Below are 7,570 nucleotides of genomic sequence, written 5' to 3'. Positions count from 1 at the left end.
CTTGTAAAGTCATCAGATGATCAAAATGACTTGCAAAATGATTTAGATAAGATATCTGTATGGTGCGAAAAGTGGCAATTGACCCTGAATAAAGAAAAGTGTGAAGTTATTCACATGAGTACTAAAAAAAATCAGCTAAATTTTGATTACGCGATAAGTCACACATGTCCGAAGGCTGTAAATTCAGCTAAATACTTAGGGATTACAATTACATATAACCTAAATTGGAACGATTACGTAGATAAAATTGTGGGTAGAGCAAACCAAAGACTGCGATTCATTGGCAGAACACTTAGAAGGTGCAACAGGTCTACTAAAGAGACTGCTTATGTTGTGTCGGTAGCTGGGCCGACACCGTGAAGTTGAGGTGGCTGAAAATGAACTCTAGACTAACGTTGTAGCCGATAGGGCACGCACGGCTAAAGCAGACGGGCGTGAAGTCTGGAACATGAGAACTTATAAATGAATAAGAAGAAAAGTATGTAGATGCTTATTACTTATCTTTTTATTAGTCCTTGGAATACATCTCTCTTGAATACTCGTAAGCTATTGGCACTGATACAAATGGCGCCTTGCTAGTTAGTAGCCATTAACTTAGCTGATGGCTATTCTGTCTCTCGGCTAATGAGAGAGAAAGGCTTCGTACATCAGGTCGGTAGCTAGGTTCTCGTACAACTGGGCGGTAGCTAGGTTCTCGTACAACTGGGCGGTAGCTAGGTTCTCGTACAACTGGGCGGTAGCTAGGTTCTCGTACAACTGGGCGGTAGCTAGGTTCTCGTACAACTGGGCGATAGCTAGGTTCGCGTACAACTGGGGCGAGTGCTCTCTCGTATCACGAGACCTGCCTTGGTGGTGGCGCTAGGTCTGCGATTACACAGTGGCGACACGCGGGTCCGACATGTACTAAATGGACCGCGGCCGATTTAAGCTACCACCTAGCAAGTGTGGTGTCTGGCGGTGACACCACATTCCTCCCCCGCAAATCGGCGAACGGTCGTGTGATAAGGCTTCCGCCCGCCGTGGGGAGGACCACATGTTGACGTATGCGATGAGGTGGGGAGCCTAACAACAGGCGAGGCTGTGCCACCCGCACCCGGCCATCCGGTCCGAGGGGAGCTAGGAAACGCCTGAAAAACTAGTCCAGGGTGCACGTCAACATGCGGTGTATGCGCCCGTAAAGAGACAGGAGGTACCGAAGGGTCGACCTCCATTGCGTCGGGGTAGCCGACGCGCGATGACGTCATGTGGTCCGGAGCGGGCGGGAGTTCCATGGCGGAGGACAGCTGGTCACGGGAAGCGATCGGCGGCGCGTGACCCTGGGAGGCGCTTGGCGGCTGCAGCGAAGCGTCTAATGCGGGCGACGCCGGCGGGAGAACAGGCGGCGGCGGCGGCGGCTGCTGCTGCTGCGGCGGCGCGTCGCCATGGGGCAAAATGGAAGGCATCGTCGGTAACACCTGGGGATGAGGCGAGCCAGTAGATGGGTCCCCAGGGCGCTGACCGGACGGCACCGTCGCTGAAAGCAGACGGGGAGCGGCAGAACCCGAGCGACGACAGAGGCGCAGCTGATTGAGATGCCGACGCACCTCACCAGAGGCCCCCAAAACCAAATACATCGCGCGGCCGAGGCAGCGAAGAATGCGCCCTGCGAGCCAACGCCGTGAACCTCGATAGTTGCGATAAAATACAACGTCGCCTGGAGCAAAAGCAGGAGTCTGCCGCTGCACAGGAACCTGATGCGGCGGATGCAGCAAAGACATCAAGGTGCGATGAGGACGACCGTGGAGCAACTCAGCCGGCGAGCGACCATCTCGGGGCTGAGAGCGATACGAAGACAAAAAGAGCAACAATGCGTCCTCCCGAGAATGCGACTCTTTCAATTTCAACATCTGTGACTTGAAAGTCCGGACCAATCGTTCAGCGGCACCGTTGGACTGAGGCGAAAACGGCGCGGATGTCAGATGTTGAATACCATTGGCCTGGCAGAATGACTGAAATTCTGCGGACATGAATTGTGGGCCATTGTCGGAAACAATAGTCTGCGGAAGACCTTCAATGCAAAAGATAGCAGACAACGCTTGGATGGTGGCGGCGGACGTCGTGGAAGACATCCGGACAACAAAAGGAAAATTACTGAAGGCATCGACCAGAACCAACCATCGAGCATTCCAGAATGGACCAGCAAAATCAATGTGCAAGCGTTGCCAAGGGGAAGTGGCTTTTGGCCACGCAAAGACTTTCCGCGGCGGTGCGGACTGTTGTTCGGCACACGCCGGGCACGAAGAACACATATTCGTAATCGCAGCATCGATTCCGAACCAAGTACAGTGCTGACGAGCAAGTTGTTTCGTTCGCACTATACCCCAATGTCCTTGGTGAAGAAGCCGTAAAACAGAGGACTGTAACGAACGTGGGACCACGACTCTGGACTGATCATTATCAGAACGCAACAACAAAACACCACGTCGAACAAAAAGTCTCTCCTTGTGAGCAAAAAATCGGCGAACCAACGGATCCTCGATCCGAGACTTTGACAAAGGCCATTGCGTAGCAACAAAACGTAAAACAGTAGCAAGGACGGGGTCAGCAGCTGTGGCTGTAGCGACACGACGAAAATCAATCGGAAACGATTCGACCACTTCATCGGTTTCCGAATCAATGAACATGCAAGCAAGTTCGGAAGAATCGAATGCTTTATCCGCAGCAACAGGCAAACGGGACAACGCATCGGCGTTTCCGTGCTTAGCAGTGGACCGATACAAGATATCGTAGCGGTACTGCGAGAGGAAAATAGACCAGCGAATGAATTTCTGCGCTGTACGTGGAGGTACAGGCTTGGTCGGATGAAAAAGCGATGTCAAAGGTTTGTGGTCTGTGATGATGGTAAAGTGACGACCATACAAGAAATCATGGAACTGAGTAACACCAAACACGAGAGCCAAAGCTTCTTTCTCTATCTGTGAATAATTTCTTTGCGCAGACGAGAGCAATTTGGACGCAAAGGCAATAGGGCGATCATGGGAGCCAACTTTGTGCGCAAGCACAGTACCGATCCCGAAATCCGATGCATCTACCATCAACAAAAGGGGTTTCTGGGGATCGAATGGCGTAAGGCAAGTATTAGAAAGCAACGCCGATTTCAACTGGCGAAAGGCGCGTTCGCATTCCGTCGTCCAGACGAACGGAACACCTTTACGGCGTAAGCGATGAAGCGGAGCTGAAATGGAAGAGGCATTGCGCACATATTTATGGTAATAATTAATTTTACCCAACACACTCTGTAGCTGTTTCACATTTTGAGGGGAAGGCAATTCTTGTATGGCACGGAGGTGCTCTGGACTCAGATGTATGCCTTGGGCATTAATGACATGTCCCAGGTATGGTAAGTCACGAGCAAAAAACACACATTTGTCCTTCCTCAAGCGAAGACCATTTTGCCGCAAGACCTGAAATAATGTTCGTAAATTCGCAAGATGATCTTCTTCTGTCTGTCCGGAGATCACTATATCGTCCAGATAGTTTGCTGCAGTAGGGACCGACGCACAAATAGTTTGTAAATATTGCTGAAACAAGGCAGGGGCGGATGCACACCCGAATGGCAGTCTTTTGAAGCGGTACAATCCAAGATGCGTGTTAACCACCAATACGCGCTGGGATTCGTCGTCCACCGGTATTTGCAAGTACGCATCGGCTAGGTCCAACTTTGAAAAATATTTTCCCGGGCACAGTTTAGCAAAAAGATCTTCCGGGCGGGGCAAAGGAAAAGTAGCAGTCACTAGCTGTGGATTCACTGTGGCCTTGAAGTCCACGCAAAGTCTCAATTTTCCGGAAGGTTTTGGCAAAATTACTAAGGGTGAGGCCCAGAGAGAAGCTTGCACACGTTCAATTACACCCTGTGATTCGAGATCGTGTAACGTTCTTGCGACCTCATCACGCAATGCGTGGGGAACATTGCGCGCCCTGAAAAATTTCGGTTGCGCGTTTACCTTCAGTGCTAAATGTGCTTCATAGTTTTTAGCGCAACCTAAGCCTGGTGCAAAAATGTCTGCAAAATCGTCACACAGCCGAGAAACACTGTCTGTAGGCACAGTTTGATTCACTGAGAGGACCTGATTTACAATAGACATGTTAAACAACTTAAATAAATCTAGACCAAATAAGTTCACTGCAGAAGAAGAACGAAGAACGTAAAATGACACAAGTTTTGTTTGTCCCTTGAATGTTGCAAGAAGGCTGCACTGTCCTAACACAGGAATTTTCTGTCCGGAATATGTAGTTAGCTTAACATTTGCGGAACGCAACGGAGGTTTGCCCAGTTGTTTGTACGTGTCGTGATTGAGCAATGAAACTGCAGCTCCGGTATCGAGCTGGAATGGTATCACTTTGCCTTCAAAGTCTAAGTCCACAAAAAGTTTATTGTTCTGCTGACGACAAGAGCGACTGTTTTGTGCAATGGGAACAGACACTGGTACAGAATCACTTGCTAATTGACGTGATTTCCGGCGACGTCGACGCACAGTTTTTGTGGGACGATCACTGTTACTGTTAGAGAAAGTGTCACTGGACGAAGCGGAATTAACGACATGAATGTCCATAGGCGAAGGTCCACGAGCCTGAGTGTCCTTGGTTCGATTCCGGCGCGAAGCAAAGGGCCTGGAATGATTGTGATTGTCTGATCTGAGCTTTTGCTGGCAAACACTTTGAACATGTCCTTTCTTATTGCAGAAAAAGCAAATAGCTCGGCGTGACGGGCAATGTTCACGCGAATGTCTAGTAGCACACCGCGGACATGATTTCACTGCATTTGTGTGCTGGCGCGGCACACCTGGCTTAGCGCGCGGCGGCAGCTGTGCGGACGTATGCGAGGGCAGTTGACCGGGCCGCGCAGCTCGTCCAGCGGGCCGGCTAATGTTACACACAGCTGGCGAAGTTTCAAAAGATTCCTGAGCACAGTCAAGTGTGTCTTGTCTATCCAATATGTCTATCACTTGTTGAAGGGAGGGATTAACTAGTTTCAAAATTTGCTCCCGTATGCGAACATCAGAAACGTTCTGTGCAATTGCATCACGCACCATTGTATCTGAATAAGAAAGACCACAGTCACATTCAAAGGCACAGTCCCTAGTAAGTCCTTGCAATGTTGCTACCCACTCCCTATTAGTTTGACCGGCCGTACGTTTTGTACGAAAGAACGTATACCGTTTTGCAACCACATTAACTGTTTCTTTGAAATAGGCATCTAATGCAGACAAAATTTCCTCGTAGGACAGAGTTGCTACGTCGCGTCGGGGAAACAATTTCACTATCACACGGTATGTGGACACACCGACACAAGAAAGCAAAAACGGCTGCCGCTCATTACCTTGAATTCTGTAGGCAGCAAGGTGGAAGTTGAACTGGCGAGACCACTCTTGCCACGTCTCATCGGCTGCCACGTATGGTCGAAAGGGAGGTGCAACAGCGTTTAGAGGCAGCGGTAGCGAAGAAGCGGCGGCGGCCGCATCGGTTTGAATGGTACGTTGACCCTGGACGAGCTGTCCAAGGGCATCCAGTAACGCCTGCGTCTGCTGATTCTGCAAGCGATAAAATTCGGACAGTACATCTGGAGAATGTGGCGAAGCCATGACACAATTAAATGTAAGCAATCAGAACACTTTAAATCGTCGCCAATGTTGCAAACGAATTAATACAAACTCTTTTGCTCGTCGCCAATAAATGTTGTGTCGGTAGCTGGGCCGACACCGTGAAGTTGAGGTGGCTGAAAATGAACTCTAGACTAACGTTGTAGCCGATAGGGCACGCACGGCTAAAGCAGACGGGCGTGAAGTCTGGAACATGAGAACTTATAAATGAATAAGAAGAAAAGTATGTAGATGCTTATTACTTATCTTTTTATTAGTCCTTGGAATACATCTCTCTTGAATACTCGTAAGCTATTGGCACTGATACAAATGGCGCCTTGCTAGTTAGTAGCCATTAACTTAGCTGATGGCTATTCTGTCTCTCGGCTAATGAGAGAGAAAGGCTTCGTACATCTGGTCGGTAGCTAGGTTCTCGTACAACTGGGCGGTAGCTAGGTTCTCGTACAACTGGGCGGTAGCTAGGTTCTCGTACAACTGGGCGGTAGCTAGGTTCTCGTACAACTGGGCGATAGCTAGGTTCGCGTACAACTGGGGCGAGTGCTCTCTCGTATCACGAGACCTGCCTTGGTGGTGGCGCTAGGTCTGCGATTACACAGTGGCGACACGCGGGTCCGACATGTACTAAATGGACCGCGGCCGATTTAAGCTACCACCTAGCAAGTGTGGTGTCTGGCGGTGACACCACAGCTTATACCACGCTTATCCGCCCTATTCTGGAGTACAGACATGACACGTGAATTGGAGTGGCAATTATTAAAACAAAGACGTTTTTAGTTGCGACGGGATCTTCTCATGAAATTTCAATCACCAGTTTTCTTCTCCGATTGCGAAAACATTCTCTTGCCACCCACCTACATAGGGAGAAATGATCATCACGATAAAATAAGACAAATCAGGGTTTCTCATTATTAGTTAGCATCACACTTTGACAGAGCTGTGACAAGGCGAGTAGGGTGAGCTCAGGAAAGCCAGTAGCAAGCGCACTTGCAGTAGCCCTGAAGAACCGGATTATAAATTTTGCCAGCCATAATGGAGCTAGGGGCGTTCTCAGTTACCAAATACCGGTGCAATAAGAGAGCAACAGCATTTGACAGTAAAATGACGCCCTATCCGTCTAGCATACGACATTGCTTGTCTCTGCATACGCGGACGTGAGGTCATCTCGGAAATGAAATCCGAAAAATAGATTGAAATTGTTGTGTTCCCGCCCGGGATCGAACCGGGGACCTTCTGCGTGTAAAGCAGACGTCATAACCGCTACACCACGGAAACGACGGTTCTTTTCATGTACCACCCGGAGACTCGTAATAGCAACAGTTTTTCTTCTGTGTTAGCAAGGGCATCGGCTACGAGCTCCCTCCGATTCGTGAAGTTCCTATAGTAAAAGACGTCGATGAAAACAATCCAACCGCGACAGACAGGGAGAACGCTGGCTGAGCTGCAGCCCTACATGGTGAGACCATCAAAGGTGGTGTCATTCAGATGCAGTGCGTTTACGGAACGAATAGGCTCGTTGGTCTAGGGGTATGATTCCTGCTTCGGGTGCAGGAGGTCCCGGGTTCAAATCCCGGACGAGCCCTTGCGTTTTGTACAACGGTGTGGTAACAAATCGCATGGCGGCGGCTGTTTCGCGCATTTCCAGGCCTCCAAGTCAGCGCTAAAATCCGACAACCAGTTCTGAAACCGTTTCATTTGAGCCATGTGCAACCTGCTGATGGAACGTTTGAAGTTGATTTAAATGGTCACAGTAGAGATCGTAGCAAGTGTCTTGCTGAGTGCGACGAAAACGAGTTTCCGCCCGCTATCGAACCGGGGACCTTCTGCGTGTTAGGCACGGCGCCTGGGCTCGGCGGCAGCTGCTGCTCTTTCTGTCCTTACGAGATACCGTCGATTCGCGCAGTCGTTACTGCAAAAGATGTCACCAAAGGCAA

At 49.7% G+C, this 7,570-nt stretch overlaps 2 non-coding genes across 2 annotated transcripts; one reads left to right on the top strand and one right to left on the bottom strand.

The window, feature by feature from the left end:
• Window positions 1–6,838: 6,838 nt before the first annotated feature.
• On the bottom strand, window positions 6,839–6,911 carry Trnav-uac. Its single transcript has one exon. It is a non-coding gene; the product is annotated as a tRNA-Val (tRNA).
• A 235-nt stretch (window positions 6,912–7,146) lies between these two features.
• Trnap-cgg lies at window positions 7,147–7,218 on the top strand. Its single transcript has one exon. It is a non-coding gene; the product is annotated as a tRNA-Pro (tRNA).
• Window positions 7,219–7,570: the final 352 nt, after the last annotated feature.

The sequence above is a fragment of the Schistocerca piceifrons genome, chromosome 2 (genome assembly GCF_021461385.2).
Source record: "Schistocerca piceifrons isolate TAMUIC-IGC-003096 chromosome 2, iqSchPice1.1, whole genome shotgun sequence".
Classification (NCBI taxonomy): Eukaryota; Metazoa; Arthropoda; class Insecta; order Orthoptera; family Acrididae; genus Schistocerca; species Schistocerca piceifrons.
Note: the sequence above shows the minus strand (reverse complement) of the source record. Positions and strands in the feature narration are given on the sequence as shown.